The sequence below is a fragment of the Humulus lupulus genome, chromosome X, assembly GCF_963169125.1.
Source record: "Humulus lupulus chromosome X, drHumLupu1.1, whole genome shotgun sequence".
NCBI lineage: Eukaryota > Viridiplantae > Streptophyta > Magnoliopsida > Rosales > Cannabaceae > Humulus > Humulus lupulus.
Window position 1 is genome coordinate 20,252,440 of NC_084802.1, and position 18,638 is coordinate 20,271,077.

An 18,638-nucleotide genomic window follows, 5' to 3' on the forward strand; every position below is an offset into this window, starting at 1 on the left:
AAATCAAAAACTATTTTTGACTTACCAATTTTATTTTCTTCAACTCAAATAAAATAATTATTTTCAAAATTTTATTTATATATATGTATTTTGAAATTTTATATATTTAAATTAATAAATATATCTTCAAAAATTAATAATTAATTCCAAATTAATTATTCAACCTCAATTATCATATAATTGTATACTTGACTCGAAGAATAAAATTCTTCTTAAATTCCCAAATTATAATTATACCCTTGTATCAACTCTTACCTTAATATAGTGTTGATAGAGCCACCATGAGGACCTATGGACTTATAATATCAAGCTCCAATAAATATTACATTATTAATCAAAGTTCTTTGATTAAATATTCATATTTATTAATCTCATGATTACTCCACTAAAAATATGAGATTGAACTCTTGATAATTACAGACATATATCTACTAGGTATTTTATTAAAGAATAAAATGTCCATTGATATAATCATTACATACAACGTTAATCATCTATTAATAGTTCATAATTAAAAGGGTATAAAAATACCGTTTTACCCTTCTAGCTATATCTTGTTCCTATAGTACCATTGACTTTACTAGTGAAGATTGTGTCATAACAAGTTTGCGACGTGAGCGCTCATAACCTTTTCAGTTCCAAAAGTCAACCCAATAGGGAACCATTATTTAATCTATAAGAAGGTATAGATTCCATATCTGTTAAACTATGTCCCCAGCCATATACATCATTGAGTCCCCAAAACAATTGTTCTTAGCCTGATCATTCTGACAAACCTTAACACATGAATCAAAGAATCAGATGACATATATAGGAGTTCATAGTAACCTTAGGATTAAGATCATTGTGTATATGATCACATTTGGTCCAGTTCTACATACCCTCAGCATGCAAAGTACCTCCACTAAAGTGTCCTGATATACTAGTAACCTAGATCTAGGTCATATGTATTCATAATACTAGTGGACCGTACTAGCAGTAATTAATCTAAATATTCCATAACTTTATTTTTTTGCAAACTATTTTAAGTTTATTATCTTAATCTCGATCCTCTCATACCAATATGAGATTAAGATCACATAGATAAACTCTAGAATTTTCTAACATTTAATTAATATTATCAATATAATATCGGACATAGTCCACATATATGTAATAATTCAATTCAATTATTTATTTCATTTAAAATATTTGTCAACTACAATTGCTTTACGGATACTATTCCCAAAACATTTGTTATATGATGAATGCATGTTAGAATTATATAATTGAGAAAGGCATTGACTTATTAGTCAAGGACGGCAATATCATTGAGCGCTGGTTGAAAAGCATTGAATTATCAGTCAGGGATGGCAATAGCGCTGGTTGAAAAGCATTGACTTATGAGTCAAAGACGGCAATAACGTTGGGCGCTGGTCGTAAAGCATTGACTTATGAGTCAAGGGCGGCAATAGCGCGCTGAGCGCTGGTCGATATGATTAAATCTAATCAGGAGCGCAATATACGCTTGTCCGACACAATGGTCGTGGAAAACTAAAGTGCCACGTACGATGGGCTCCAAGCCTGGTTATACAGAGGATAGGGCAATGGGCCCCAATCCTAGGGCGCTGAGCCCTAATGTGATTTATTAATAATGTAATTTGGGCAACGGGGCCTGATATGATTCAGTTAATCATTTATTTAGGGCATTTGGTCCCATATGACACTATTGTCATTTAATGGATTATGTGATAAATTTGGAGATTAGAGGTATAATTTGATTTTTAGGCAAATGACCAAAGTGCCCTTGGGGTTAGTTTTGAAGTTAAGTTAAAGTGAGGGGAAAAATTGTCATTTGACCGTATAATTAGAAAAAGGGGACAAATATGATAACTCTTCTTCTCCTTCACGTTTTTGGGAGTTCTCCTTTAGTGTTCAAGTCTTTTCTCTTAAAAACTAGAGATTTCTCAAGCTAGAACCTACCTTTTATTTTTATTTTTTGGATTTAAGTGGAGATTGAGCATAAGGGAGGATTAGCAACTTTTGGGGAGCACAATCAATCCATATAAATTTGGATTACAACAAGGTATTAAGTTTTTGTCTTGAGTTTTCTTTAGTCTTCATATGTTCTTGATAAAATGGGGGTTGGATGATTTTTGAGATCAAAGGGATTTTAATGTTGTGTCATGAGTATTTGAGCAATAGAATGCAACTTTAAATAGATTTGAAACTCGAATTCTAAACTAATTCCATGAATTGAGTTGGATTTTGGTGGTTTATTTTTGAATTTTGGGTAAGTTTAAGCTTGGAATTCTAAGTTTATTTATTGGTGAATTTTGATGTGTTTTTGGTGAGTTATGGGTATTATGATTTTGTATATTGGTTATGCTAGTGTTTTGAGGTTTGAATTATGTGTTTAGTTGCTGGAAAATTGATGTTTGGGGTCTGAATTTGATGTCTGAAATTGTAAGTTTGAATTTGGGGAAGAATATGAACTTTCTAGGCTCGTTTTAGGTTTCCAAGGACCCAGCGCGACCGTGCAGGGGCAGGCATGACAGCGCCAGATGCCCCGAAATGTGGGTTTTCAGATTTTTGGGAAATAGGCTCGGGGTTTCTAGTAATTAATCTGGGGGCCCACTTGGAGGCTTGGGGGACAACTCCATAACCCCGTTGAATGGAATTGGAGGTCCCGAGAGCTTAGTTTTAATTTTGGGGCTCATTATCAGACTTAGTCCCTAATAAACTTACCATTTTTATTGTGACTAGGGTTTTCGCAAAGCTCAAGAAAAGGATAACAATTAGGGTCATTACATCTTTAGCATGAGACTCGAGGTAAGAAAAATGACACATGCGCGCAGTTATAACTATGTGGTGATTCTGATTAGAATTATTTATCTTTGTTCTATAATTGCATCTATTACATCTGATGTTTTATAATTGTTTGTGATTGGTCGGCAAGGGGGTCGTAATCGACGATAATCATACGGAATGTTGGTTGTTATGGTAGGGCCACTGTGGGGGTGCGTTACGCACTAATTAGGCATAGGTCGTATAACTTGTTGGAAAGTTGACTTGAGTTTGTTTATAATATGTGAAGCATGTATTTAATGTTTATGTATAATTGAATACTTGTTATGCCTAATTGAGTCTTCTTGCTGGGCATTGGCTAATAGGTGCAGGTAAGGGCAAGGGAAAGTTGGACCAGCCATGAGATGGAAGGGTCTAGGGCATTGCGTACATACTCAGCTTGGTCAGCTGCCATAGTCGAGATACTTTTGAGGGACTTAGGGTATAATTCCAGCTTTGCCGCTTAGGCCGACTATTTTTTGTAACCTTGTATTAGGGTTTATGCCCTAAAAGCATGTAAAAGACATTTTGTTGATTTAAATAAAAATACAATTTTATTATATTTGAATGTTATAATTATTGTTTGAATAATTTATATAAATAAATTATAATATTTCATATTCATTTATGAGGATATGATCTTGTATTGGTACGAGAGAATTAAGATCATATACAATGAATAAAATAGTCAGTTACATATTAAACTATGAAATTTGTAATGAATGATTACTAGCACAGTTTACTAAGCATACGAGATGCAAGTAGTCTAGATTCTGATTACTGATGTGGATAGACATCTTGGTAAATGTGTATTATGTAATAGTGATTATATATGACAATACCGATATGAATTAAGTATCTTTATAAACTTTTCGCTTGCCATAAAGATTTAGTTCTTATCATAATAGATGATCATTTGTAGATTAGTCTAAATCTTGAGTAATAATGAACTCCTGTTTATGTTTATTAGATCTTTTGATTCATTCGTTATGTCTCTTAATATAATGAGGCAATTGACTTTTGTTTTGGAGATTCAATACCTTGAATGGTTGGAAACATGATTTTATAATAATAGAATCCATGCATTCCTAATGGATCGAATATTGGTTCCCTTAAGGGTTAATTCTAAAACTGAATAGTTATTGAGCTCAAATCTATAATTTGATTATAGATTAATTATTCGCAAGTGAATTAATGGTACTTAAGGAACAAGAGATAATTAGAAGGGTAAAACGATAATGTTTACCAGCTCTAATTAACGACCCAATAAATTGAGGAAAACATTACATTTATTGATTATATTAATGGACTACAAGAGAAAACTCTGTAAATATAATTCTATATATACTTAGAATGAAATTCCATATTTATAGTGGAGTAATCATGGAATTAATGAAAAAAACAATAGACATTATACTTCTAAAAAAAATAAAAAAAAAGGCTAAGTGCTGGTTTTTTTCTCTCCCATGGCGAAGAAGAAGAAGAAGCCATTGCGTAAGCCAGTTTCTCCGGTAGGAGAGCAAGATCAACAGCTAAGTCCGGAAGAGAAGTCTCCAATTCGTGTCTTGGACAATAATCGAGTGGATGAGGGCAAAGAGTTTGCTGTAACTGGTGATGAAGAAGAGGCTACAGAAGAGGGCTTGAATCGTCAAATTGACGAGATCTTTGGGTCGGGAGACAATGATACCCAAGGATTTGAAACTGAAGGGATCGGATAGGTTGGTTCGACCTTTAAGCAGACCTCGTGGGCGGACAAGGTGGATGAGGGTGACTTTCAAGTTTTCGCTCAGAAACAATGGCAAAAATTCAAGGCAGGTAATCTATCATTTTCGGACTAGAAGCTTGAATTCACAGAACCGATGTATAGAGAGGGATGGAAGTTTGCTAAAGTTGATGTTGAGGAGGTTAAAATGCAATCCGCAAATTGGAGCTCGGCAGTTATATGCATGGTGCTAGGTGCCAACCCACCTATGGCTGTCTTTGAAGGATTCATAAAGAGGGTTTGGGGTCATCTAGGGATAGCTCAGATAGCAAGAATGACGATGGGTTTAACTATGGTAAAGTTCAATGATGATGCAACAAGGGATCATGTCCTGGAAAATGGTATTATCCACTTTGATAGGAAACCGATAATAGTTCGGCCTTGGACGGTGGATCTGAGTGCGGTTCGTCTTGTGCGTTCTGTTCCTCTTTGGATTCGTCTTCAAGATTTGGAGCTCCAATATTGGGGTAGTAAATGTCTCAGTGCATTAGTGAGCACAATAGGTAAGCTAATAATGGTGGACAAGTTTACAAGGGAGCGTTCACGTATTCAGTTTGCTCGAGTTTTGGTCAAAATGGAAGTCACTGACAACCCTCCGAAAAGCATACAATTCATCAATGAACATGGCCAAATCATGGAGCAGGGGGTTGAGTATGAATGGTTACTGATAAAATGTAAGACCTGTGCTGGTTTTGGTCACTCAATGGCAGAATGTAGGAAAGATAAGAAATTTCAGTGGGCTAGGAAGGAACCAGAACCTCATTCGGAGGAGGAGCAGGGACCTGGCGAACGTAATGATGGAAAGATGAAGCAAAGTGTGACTCAGGCTAGTTCAGAAGTTGACAAAATTCATGCAGATCCAGATGTGACTATATTACCAAATGAAGAGGATTCGGCTGGGACTGATACTAGAGTTAAGGCTAACCAACCTTGGCTTACCCCAAAATGTATTACTGTTCAAGTAAAGGAGGGACAGAGGTCAGAAATTCATGCTAATAATGTAGGTCATAAGAATAAGAACTCAAACAAGTTTGTGGTGCTTCAAGAGCCATTGGTGAGTGGTAAGGAAGGTAATTCTATTCCAATCCCTTCCAATGGATAGCTGTAATATATTAAGTTGGAATGTTAGAGGGCTAAATAGTTCTAATAAATATAGCCCAGTAAGTGACCTCTGTAGTAGAAATAAAGTGGGAGTTTGTGGTCTTTTAGAGACTAAAATGAAGGGTAGTAAAATAAGTAGGTTCATGGAAATTCAGTTTCCGAATTGGGATTATCACACAAGTTCCGTCATTGAAGGTCGTCTGTTAATCATTTGGAGAAGTTTATCTGTTAGAGTCATCATTTTAGAGGAGTCCACTCAAGCTGTTCATTGTTTGGTGAAGATGACTGGTGTGCAGCAGGATTTTGGTGTCACTTTTGTCTATGGCTTTAATTCGATTGAAGGTAGGCGAAGTCTTTGGGAAGGGTTACAAAGGCCTATTCATTTGGATAAAGCTTGGTTATATTTAGGGGACTTTAATGCCCCTTTTTCAGGAAAGGACAGATCGGGAGGCAAGCCAATTTCAGACTTAGAACTAGTTGATTCTATGAAGTGGCTGGCAGGTGCTCATGTTGAGCCATTAAAGAATGTTGGTTCATATTTTACTTGGACTAACAACCAAGATGGTGCAGCTAGGGTCTACTTTAAAATAGACCATGTTCTGATCAATGAAAAATGGTATGATTTATTTCCTCAGTCTATAGCCATATTTAGATGGGAAGTCATCTCAGATCACTGCTCTTGTCTTGTTAGAGTTCAGCATTCAGAGAAGATAGGGTCTAAGATCTTTCGATTTTACAACTATTGGACAAAACACCATGAATTTCTTGATCTGGTGTTAAAAAGCTGGAGAACCCCGATTAAAGATACTGGCTTCAAAGCGGTTTATCTCAAGCTACTGAGACTCAAACATTGTTTGAAAGCCTTTAATATGGACAGAATAGGTGATCTAAAGGCTAATTATAATAAGGCTAAAGATTCTTATCAAGATGCTCAGATGCAAGCTCAAGCATACCCCCACGATTTATGTTATCAAGAGGTAGAGAGGAGAGCAGCAGAAGACTTCTCGGTTCAGGAAAAATTGTATCAGAGTTTCTTAATTCAGAGGAGTAAAATCACTTGGCTGAGGCAGGGAGATTTGAACACCTCTTTCTTTCATGCTTTTTTAAAGAAATGTAAAGCAGAGAATGGGATAGTCTCTTATATAACAGCAGAAGGGAAATTAGTTGAAAATTACTCAGAAGTTGTCTCTCATTCAGCTACAGGCAGGGTTAATATTCCGAATATAGAGAAGGGTCTGAAGCTTTCAGTTGAGCAGCAAGTGATGCTTTTGAAACCTTTCTCTAAGAAGGAAATTCGGGAGGCTTTATTTAGTATTCCAATTACCAAATCCCCAGGTCCTGATGGGTATGGTTCAGGTTTTTTCAAAGCTGTCTGGAGTGATATAGGTGATGAGGTTTGTGTTACTATATCTCAGTGTTTTGAATCTGGTCGTTTCCCTTCTGAGCTTCATGAAACTACCTTATTGTTGATTCCTAAGGTAGCTAATCCCTCTTGGGCTGTAGACTATAGGCCTATTGCCTGCTGCTCCATGTTGTACAAATGCATGGCTAGGCTAAGTTGATTTGTAAGAGGCTGGTTGTTGTTCTTCCTGATATTGTTCAGACCAATTAGGGAGCATTTGTTAAAGGTCGCACCATAGCCCATAATATAATGATTTGTCAAGATCTTATTAAAAACTATGGGAGAATTTCTACTTCTTCGAGATGTGCCATTGAAATAGATCTTAGCAAGGCCTATGATACTGTAGATTGGATTTTTCTTGAGGACCTGTTAAAAGCTCTTAGGTTTCCTATGAAATTCATAGGTTGGGTTATGTCTTGTGTTAGGAGTACTTCCTATTTTCTTTTGATGAATGGAAGAATTCAAGGAAAATTTAAAGGAGAGAAAGGGCTAAGACAGGGTGATCCTATGTCACCTCTACTATTTGTTCTCATCATGGAATATTTGACTAGAAGTTTACAACATTCAGCTCTTAATTCCCCCTTTAGATTTCACCCGATGTGAAAAAGTCTTAAGCTTATTAATCTATGTTTTGCGAATGATCTGCTTATCTTTTGTAAGGGTACTTTCCCAGCTGTTAGAAGTGTTAAGGTGGTTCTTGATGAATTTGCTACTGCCTCTGGTCTTTGCATCAATTCTGGAAAATCTCAAATCTTTTTTGGTGGAGTTTCAAGCTCTGATAGATCCCGGATTGCTCTTGAGATTAATCTTTCAGAAGGTACTTTTCCGCTAAAGTACCTTGGGGTTCCAATGAGGCCAACAAAATGGAGACATGCAGATTGTGAGGTGCTAATTCAGAAGTTTCGGTTAAAGATTCAGAATTGGGCTAGTAGACATCTCTCATTTGCAGGCCGAATTCAACTTATAAACTCTGTTTTACTTGGGCTTCGAAACTATTAGATGACAATATTTGTGTTGCCTCAAAGCATAGTCAAGGAAATCGAAAGAATCTGTAGAGGTTTTCTGTGGGGCATTTCTGGGCAGAGAAGCAAGTTACATATCCCTTCTTGGCAAAAGGTTTGACTCCCTAAAGCTTATGGTGGCTTGGGATTCAGAGATGGAGCAATTTGGAAACGAGTTGTTTTAGCAAAGTATGTTTGGGCTTTATCTTCCAAACCAGATTTGCTATGGGTTAAATGGATTAATTCCATTTATCTGAAAGGAGAAAACATCTGGAATTATGAAATGAAAGGAGACTGTAGCTGGTACTGGCGGAAACTTTGTCGTCTCAAGGACTATTTTAGACCTGCTGCAATATTATATGCGGGTGTGCAAGGGAAATTTCAGACTTCTAGTTTATATAATAGTCTTTTGATCCAGCAAAGAGTTGAGTATTCTAGGACTGTTTGGAGTAAAATCATTCTCCCTAAACACAGATTTATGCTTTGGCAGGTGGTTAACTCGCAGTTGTTAACAAGGGACAATCTCAATAGGTTGCATATTCCTATGACTTCACTGTTATGTCCGGTTTGTGAGAGTTGTCTTGAGAGTCATTCTCATCTGTTTTTTGATTGTAGTCTCTCTACTCGGCTGGTAAACAATATCTTTAATTGGTTGGGGTTTGTAGCTTGGCCTCTGGCTTTTAATTGCTGGATGGTTTGGCTGACAAGAACTCGAAGTGGAGTTAAATCTAACATTGTTAATATGGTTTTTGCTGCTGTCATTTACAGTTTATGGAGAAACAGAAATAGATGCTTTTATGATGGTTATTCCTCAACTGTAATGACTCTAGTTCAGGAAGTTAAATATACAACTATATATAGACTTTACTTAGTGTCCAATAGACAGAATTCGGCTCAAGACCAAATGTATATTCGGCATCTTCATTGTAATAAAAAAAAAATCATGGAATTAATAAATAAGTTATTTAATTAAAGAATTTAATTAATAATTTGGTCTATTGGAGCTTTGTATTATGGGTCCATGGTCCCCAAATCGCTCTTGTCCTACACTGTCAATGGTAAGGATGTCACAATGAAGATTTATAGAAGGGATGACTAAATTGCAAAGAAATTAACTTTCGAGGGCAATTAAATAATTATGTGATAATTATGGGCAACTGATTAATTGTGAATTAATTAATTAAATATATAGTTTTTATTTTGAAAAACTTTATGTTAAAATAAATATTAATCATGTTTGAATTAATATTTGTGAGAGTTTAATTATTATCTTTTTATAAGATAATTTATTTAAAACTGACGATTTTTAAGATAAAGGTAACTTTGAATTAACTGATATTTATTTTGAGATAAATATTTTGTCTTAAAATTAATTAAACAAACAAATAAAAAAATCAGGGATATACCCTTGTGGCTCACGTCACTCATTGTGCCAGACAGTGAGTGGCGCCACATGTATATATTTTATATCCTTGGAATATGAATTTTGAATTTCAGATTAATTTGTTTATTTAATTATTTTTTAAATATGATTTAAATTAAATAATTAGAAATGTTGTAATTGATCTATTTTTATTTTAAATAAATAAAGATTAATTAAATTAGTTAATTATCTTTATAAACCTGAAAGAAGCGATTCTTTTTTAAGTCAGTTGCTTCTAGGTTATTAGACACTCTCAAAATAAAGAAATGATAGAATTCTCTATAACTGAAATTTTAGAAGTTTATATACCCTTTCTCTTCTTAACCCTTTCTAGATCTCATGTGTCGAGTACATCTAGAGAGCCTAAAATCAACCTGTGAATCCTATGTTCCCATACACGTCCTTGTGTGTTGGAGGATCGACTTGGAAGGCTAAGGTGTGAGCTTTCATAAGGATAGGAAGATCGATGATTTTACTAAAAGACTCAAGGACACTTGATAGACTATGAGAGGGAATATCTATTCCTAGTATGTGTTATTTAATATGTCTATATATGTCTAATCCTGACTGGTATTAATGATTTTTTTGTAAATCCATTTCCTACACAATTCGCTGCAGCTCCTTCTACCTTGGCCTGTCGAGCCCTTTGCACAACCATTCGAGTTGCGGTACTTCCCCGAGGTCATCCCTTGGTTCTCCTAGGGGCTCTTGGGCTTTAGCAGCCCTTCTTGCCATTTCTTCATTCAATCGAGTGGCCTTAGCTAGCCTCTCTCTCAACCGTTGATTCTCCAATTCTAGCATTGGGACATACCTCTCCCGATTGTAATAATCCTGATGAGGTGGTCTTGAACTTTGTCCAGGATCACGTGGTGTAGTAGATGCACTCCCTCATATGGAGTTTGATCATTATTTATGGGTCGTTTGTCTAACCTTCGAGGATGCTCCTTGATCCGTTGTGTATTTTCTTATGAAATTCTTGGTAGTGGTCATCCACTTCAAAATCCATGGATGTTACCAGTGGGTACATCCATTTATATGATGAATCAAAGTTTTGATTGGGAGGTTTATAAGAATTGCTTTATGCTCTCAATGAAAACACCAAACTGTGACAGCGTTTTTCGTCAACTAAAAGCAAGAGTAATTAAGCTAACTGAAAAATTAAGAGAGAAAAGAAGAACAAAGAATTTTTACGTGGTTCAGTAGTTAAATCTACCTAGTCCACGAGTCTGTTTTATTAATGTGTCTGCGACAAAGCTTTGAATTACCCCACAATCTTCGAGTTGACATTTGGAATGCTGCCCGAGCCATCAGCTATCATTCTTCCGAGGTCGACCTTTGGTCACTGTCTGGACCTTTCAAATTAACTCTCTATTTCGAGCCAAAATGGCTACGTGACATTAAATCTAATAACTTATTTATCTGGTCTTAACTTGATTATTTCACGAGCCTACATTTCGAGATAATTTAATATGTCTCAAATTTTTGGGTATAACATAAACCTATATATATTCCTCAAGCACTTGGTACAACTTATTTTCTGTAAAACTTCATCTCATGATATGCACACATATACTATCAATTATTCCAATCGATATATATATATATATATAAATATATAGGGAAATTATATAGTATGGGTGCCAGTTTAGCTCTTACCATTAGTAGCATATATATTTTCTGTATGTATAGAAATTATAACCCAATTTTTTTTATATGATGATGATGTATATTGTAGTTATAGTAGATACCTCATGAGTTTTTTTTAAAAAAATTAAATACTTTACATTGCCGAAAATTAGAGTTCAAAATGATTAGTTGCATGCGTATAAAGAAAAAGCCCTCGTGCAATTGACTATTCAAACCCTATTTTGGACATAGTAAATTATTCGGAATTTCCAAAAAACTGGTGGGATGCTTGCTATAACTACAATGTACAACGTCATATAAAAAAATAGGTTCTAATTTCTCTACATGCCGAAAACAGAAACACCCCTACCAGTAGGGGCTAAATTGGCACCCATATTATAAAACTTCCCTATATATAAATATATAAAATATCTAGGTGTATATACAAGTATGAGTAATGATATGTGCACATAAAATATTCACCAAAACATCATACGAATAGTATCATGTTATTGTGTGTAATATTTTGATATAAATATGTGTTCTAGTCCAGAAAAAGAAGTTTGGATCAGCAGAACTAGCATCTGCCCACTCGATCAATAACATTGTGAGGGTGGTTGTAGATGAGAGCTCAAAAAAATTATCTCGTCAAATTCACCTCTCCCGCACCTAATCTTTAGGTTAGTGGATGGACACCACCTAATCCTAAAATCTTGGAGAATCAATTGCTCTATGATGAAACTATGTCACATGAGAAAGCAAAAAAGTTTCAAGAAAATGAATCTTATTGAATTAATTGAATCAATATAAGGGCAAAATTATATAGCGAAATGAGGTCTAGGGAAAAACAAGAAAGGAATAGAAAATACACTAAGTAAAAAACACTAATTTATAATAAACCAAACAATAAATTGTTAGAAAAAAATCTTTAATGAATAGTAATTTTTTGTTGTCCCACATTGTTTATGAATGAAAAATCTCCAAAGTTAGAAACTATAAATAGACCTTAGTGGTCTTAGTTTCTTTTATACCAAAAACTTATATTCATATATATATATATTTGTCTTCTATTGAAGATTAAGATATATATATTTTTAATATTGTTTTTTCCTTTTTTACTCTTTAGAGTTCTTAGATCTTTTGTAGTGTGATAGAGTTCGGACATATTTGGTTCGACGAAGTAATTGAGTTATTTTTCGTTCACCGTTGTATCTCTTGTCGTTCACCGTTGTATCCTCGGAGATAGATGTCGAAACTTCGTAGAGGCGACGGATTTGTTTTAAGGAAACTGTGTGTTACACAGGCTTCGGCTTTTATTTTGTTATTTATAATTATTGTGTAAATTAATTATAATTATTATTTATATTATGTTATTTATAATTATAATATTGTCATTTATATTATAGTTATTTATATATTGATATTTATAATTATAATATTGTTATATATATATATTATAAGTTATTTATATTGTATTATTTAGTAGATATAAATATTGTATTTATCATATTACGTTTATTAAAGTATTATATATGATTTTCCTACATAAATTAGATTAAAGTGTCTTATTAAAAGTACTTATTTATCAAATGACCAAAGTAAAATATAATTATTATCAAATCCTAATAATACTACTTTTCCAACCTGCAATATTCTTAAAATTATATAACTTATTATTACTAAACATTCAACGACTTGAATTCACTCTTCAGTCTATTTTTCACTCATTGCTGCCAAAAGTAATTCCTTTATAATTAAGCCACATGTCTACTACTATAAATTGGTCCAAAGCATTTTTTTAAATGATTCATACAAATATTCAAAATAATTATTGCTTTACAAAAAATTTCAAAATCATGTCAAACATAATGAATTATGTATAGCTCTTTCTTTTATGATTTTACCATATATGGTCTTGCCATTATATATATAAATATATATTTTTTATAATGGAAGACATCTCACTATGATATCATGTCATGAAAGTCGCCCAAACCATATACAATTATTTGTTTTATTCTCATCAAATAATTAGCCTAGCTAGTTAATCCCCAATATACCTCTTTATATAAAAATTGTGTTGATAATGAAATTTTTTGGTTTTAATAATTTTTTTTTTAATTTTAACTGAATATTTAAAATATTTAACAAAATATACCTATAAAATTACTTAAAAATAGATATTTATTGATTATATTAATATAAATTCAAATATTATAAAATATCATTATTATAATAATATTTAATAAAAAACTACATTTTTAATAAATTATATTGATATAAATTCAAATGTTATAAAATATCATTATTAAAACAATATATAATACAAAACTAGATATTTAATAATTATATTAATATAAATCTATATGTTATAAAATATTATTATGAAAATAATATATAATTCTAATTTTTTACTAATTATATTAATATGAATTCAAATATTATAAAATATTATTATTATAATAATATTTAACACAAGACTAAATATTTAATACTTATATTAATATAAATTTAAATATTATAAAACATCATTATAACAATAGTATAAATACATAATCTTAATTTTTATTAAAAAATTATCATTTATATTTAAAAAAGTTACCATATTATATATATATATTTTAAAAACTATAAACAATGATTTTGTTTAATTTTGCTTTTAATATGTTTATGTGATTCTTTTATATATATTGTTTATTAATTTAAAATTTATATGACAATGATATAAATTTAATAAAAATAATTAACAAATTCTATAAATAAAACTAAACAAATATGCAAGTTATTTGAATCTAGTATATAAATATATATATTATACCACTAATCTTAACATTGATTTATCATGCTGGTAGCTTTGGCCAAGAATTTGACATGTAATTATTGAATTTTATTCATTTATATAGTTATATGTATTTTCCTATTTTTCTTGTTTATTCTTCTCAATTTTAAAAAGGAAAAAAATACTTTAATTTAATTTCACAAATAGAGTTAATTGTTTTTCGATGTTAAAATTGATTATTAATGTTAATGTACAACGTAAAACATAACTAGCACGCTTCAAAGAATTTTTCTTGATATCGACTTAAAAATTATTTAGAAAGGTAACACAATTAGCAATAATCAATTATATTAGGTTGGTCGAATTTTTCATTGTTTCTTCTTATTATAAGCCAAAAAAAAATTAATAATTTTAATGGTTGGCTACGAACAAGAACAACAATTAAAAAGTGGTTCACGCCACATTTTGGATATATATGGCAAATGGCATACTTTAATTTACGTATTTATATTCAAGAAAATGGTTTGGAATTTTCCAAGACAATTGACATTTAGTGAAGCAAAAGGCACAAATTTAAGGACACAATATTCAACATTGTGATAATAATTTTATAAACCACAGTCCATTACGTTATTAGAATTAATCGAGCTACTAATAATGACAACTTAATAATTATGTATGTACTTCTTTAAAAAATAATAATTATGTATGTACTTACATTTAACTTTCTTTTTCTTTCTTTTAATTATTTCATTCTATTACTAACTAATAACTCTCCTTAAAATTAAGATGTCAAAGATCATAGGGGTGTTCATCGGTTTACATCCAATGTTCTTAGGCCTCTCCGATCCGATCTAATTATCCATTAGACCGATTTAATCGAATTAACTTGTTTCAACCAATTTGATATGATCTGATATAATTATCTATTATATTAGATCAGTTTTATCTATTGGACGTGTCTCCCTACTTATGTATTGGATCAAATTGGATTCATTCAATATTTTGGAGCCTTTATTTAGTTGAATTTGTTCAAATAATTCATAATATTATAAATAGAAATACTAATTTATTCAAATGATACAACACCATACAATCCTAGGGTTTATTGTCTTTAGGATGCTTATGTGAGACCGCATTGGCCTTGGAAGTCTCATTTTTGGACTCATTCACACTATTGTCTCTTATTCTTGATTCCTCTTCAATTCAAATATTTTTTTGGATCTCTTCGAAAGTGTAATCTTCAATTTTGTGAAGGATTCTTTTCCGATATCCTTTCCAAGTTGATGGTAGTTTTGCAACTATGGCATCAACTTGAAGGCCTCCGGTGGCTCAATCTTAATAACTTTCAATTTGTTCACTATCACTTGCAACTCATAAATTTGAGGAATAAATGTTTTTCCATCAATGAAAGAAAATTCAAAATATTGAGAAATTAAGAACTTTCTTGTACCTTCTTTTTCGGCCTTGTACATGCTCTCCAAGGCATCACAAATCTTCTTCGCGGATTTGGTAGTGGTATAGAGTTCATAGAGCCTGTTCAATAGGGCATTGAGGATATGACCCCTACAGAGAGACGATTGTCCTCTTCTTTCTTCTTTCTATTCTCTACCATCTTGGGAGTATTTTTGTTGGATGACTCAGCTAGATGTGCCAAGGTTGACTCAAGAATGTAGGCTATCTTGAGTGTAGTCAAAAGAAATCTCACCTTGTCTTGCCACCTAGTGAAGTTGGATCCATCAAATATTACCTAGGAAGACTATGAAGAATACTATAAGATAGCTCATCATAGACAATCTGTCCAACCAAAATTTGAAGAGTAATGATATGTGGGCCAAAATTATGCACCAAAACATTACACAAACTAACTATACAGTTTCATTAAACCAATCAAATTTATTTCAATCATGATCCACTATTTTAAAAAATAGTGCCACATCAGTTGGTGTAATGTTTTGATGTATAATTTTAGTGCACATACCATTATTCAATTTGGAATTATTGCTAAACTGACAGAAGCTTTGTACAAGATTATATATATTAGATACAAGCAACGTGCAATGCACGTTTGCTTGGTTTTATTTATTATATTTATTAAATTTGTTCATTATCATATAAATTTCAAATAAATAAACAATATTATATATAAAAGAATGACATAAACATATTAAATGAAAAATTAAACCAAATATTGTTTATGATTTTTTAAAATATATATAATATAATAACATTTATAAACATAAATAAAAAATAGGATTATATATTATTATTATTATTATCATAATAATATTTTATAATATTTAAATTTATATTAATATAGTTGTTAAATATCTAGTCTTCTATTATATATTATTATAATAATGATATTTTATAACATTTGAATTTGAATTTAAATTAATATTAATATTAATATAATTATTATATATAGTTTTATTATAAATATTATTATAATAATGATATTTTATAATATTTGAATTTATATTAATATAATTGATAAATATATATTTTTAAGTTAGTTTTAAAGGTACATTCTATTAAATATTTATAATATTTCGTTAAAGTTAACAAAACAAACAGTTAAAACTAAGAATTTCCGTTATCTACACACTTTTTATACGGAAGAGATATATACTTATAACTAATCTTACCAAAAAAATACATTTATATAATATTTAGTGTTACTTTTTAAATATATATTATCTATAACAAACAAAAGTCAATTTTTTTTAGAAGAAAACAAAAATAATAACAAAAACACTTAACCGGTCTAGCTTTTACATTAATCAAGTAGTTAATTTTAATTATATTAAAAAAAATTCAGATTACCTTTTATTTTTGGATTTTTTTTTACAGTTAGGTTGGTCTGGGTTAAACAATAATTCAATTAAACAATAATGATCTAAAAGTATATATCTCTTCTATATAATAAGTGTATAGATAACAAAAATTATTGGTTTTAAGAGTTTTTTATTTTTTAATGTTAACTTTAATGAAATATTCTTATATTTAATAGAATATTCTTATATTTAACAATAGTTTGTAAACACTTAAACTTAAATAAAATAAATAATTAAAAAAATTAAAATATGATATTTTTGAGATATTTTACAATATAATTATTTAAAAATAATAAATAATTAAACAAATTAAAATATGACATTTTTGAGATATTTTACAATAATAATTATTTTAAAATAATAAATAATTAAACAAACTAAAATATGATATTTTTGATATATTTTACAATGATAACTATTTAAAAATAATAAATCATACATTTTATAACTTAAATAAAATTTAATTAAACTTAAATTCACTTATTAGAATAATATCATATTAAACATATAATATAATCTACTATGAATTACCAACAAATTACTTTTTTTTAAAAACTAGCAAGAAACTTAAATTTAAAATCCATGTATAATATCTAATATTACATTAAACATATAATATATAAGCTCTTGTTGTCACTCCCAAATTCAAAAACTATAATAAACATAAACTTAAATAAAAATAAATAGATTATTTAATTAAAATAGGATATTTATTTGAAATTTATTTGAAATAAAAATAATTAATAAATTCTATAAATAAAACTAAGCAAACGTCCATATTTCACGTTGCTTGTATCTAGTATATATATATATATACTAGATACAAGCAACGTGCGAAATGCACATTTACTTAGTTTTATTTAATTATTTTTATTAAATTTATAGTAATGTCATATAAATTTTAAATAAATATCATATTTTAATTAAATAATTTATTTACTTTTGCTTAATTTTATGTTTGTTCTAGTTTTTGAATTTAGGAGTGACAACATGATCTTATATATTATATGTTTAATATAATATTAAATATTATACGTGGATTTTAAATTTAAGTTTCTTGCAAGTTTTTTTAAAAAAAAAATTTGTTGCTAATTGACAGTAGATTATATTATATGTTTAACATGATACTATTCTAATAAGTGAGTTTAAGCTTAATTAAATTTTATTTAAGTTATAAAACGTGTGATTTTATTATTTTTAAATAATTATTATTGTAAAATATCTCAAAAATATCATATTTTAATTTGTTTAATTATTTATTATTTTTAAATAATTATTATTGTAAAATATCTCAAAAGTATCCTATTTTAATTTGTTTAATTATTTGTTATTTTTAAATAATTATCATTTTAAAATATCTAAAAAATATCCTATTTTAATTTTTTCAATTATTTATTTTATTTTATTTAAGTTTAAGTATTTACAAACTACCTTTATATATAAGAATATTTTGTTAAATATAAGAATATTCCGTTAAAGTTAACATTAAAAAAATAAAAAACCGTTAAAACCAAGAATTTGCGTTATCTACACATTTTTTATAAAAAAGATATATATATATATATAACTCTGTAATACCCAGATTTCGAGCCATAGTAAATATGACCTCGAAAGCTGAGTTCGCAACAAATGGTCTCGTGAGGATTAGTGATCTAGGATTGTAAGTCGAGCCTGCAAAGTATGATGTATGATTTCGAAAGCGGTGATCTCGAAGTGACCTCGATCTCGAAAGGTAGCTCCGAGAACACTTTCATCTTCAGGAACTTCGGAGCATGGTTCTTGAGCTCGATATCCCATCTCGAAAGAAACGTTAGCTCGGCAGATGTCAGTGGCTCGCACAATGACATGAGACCAGAAATGCTGGAGACTTGAAGATACGCC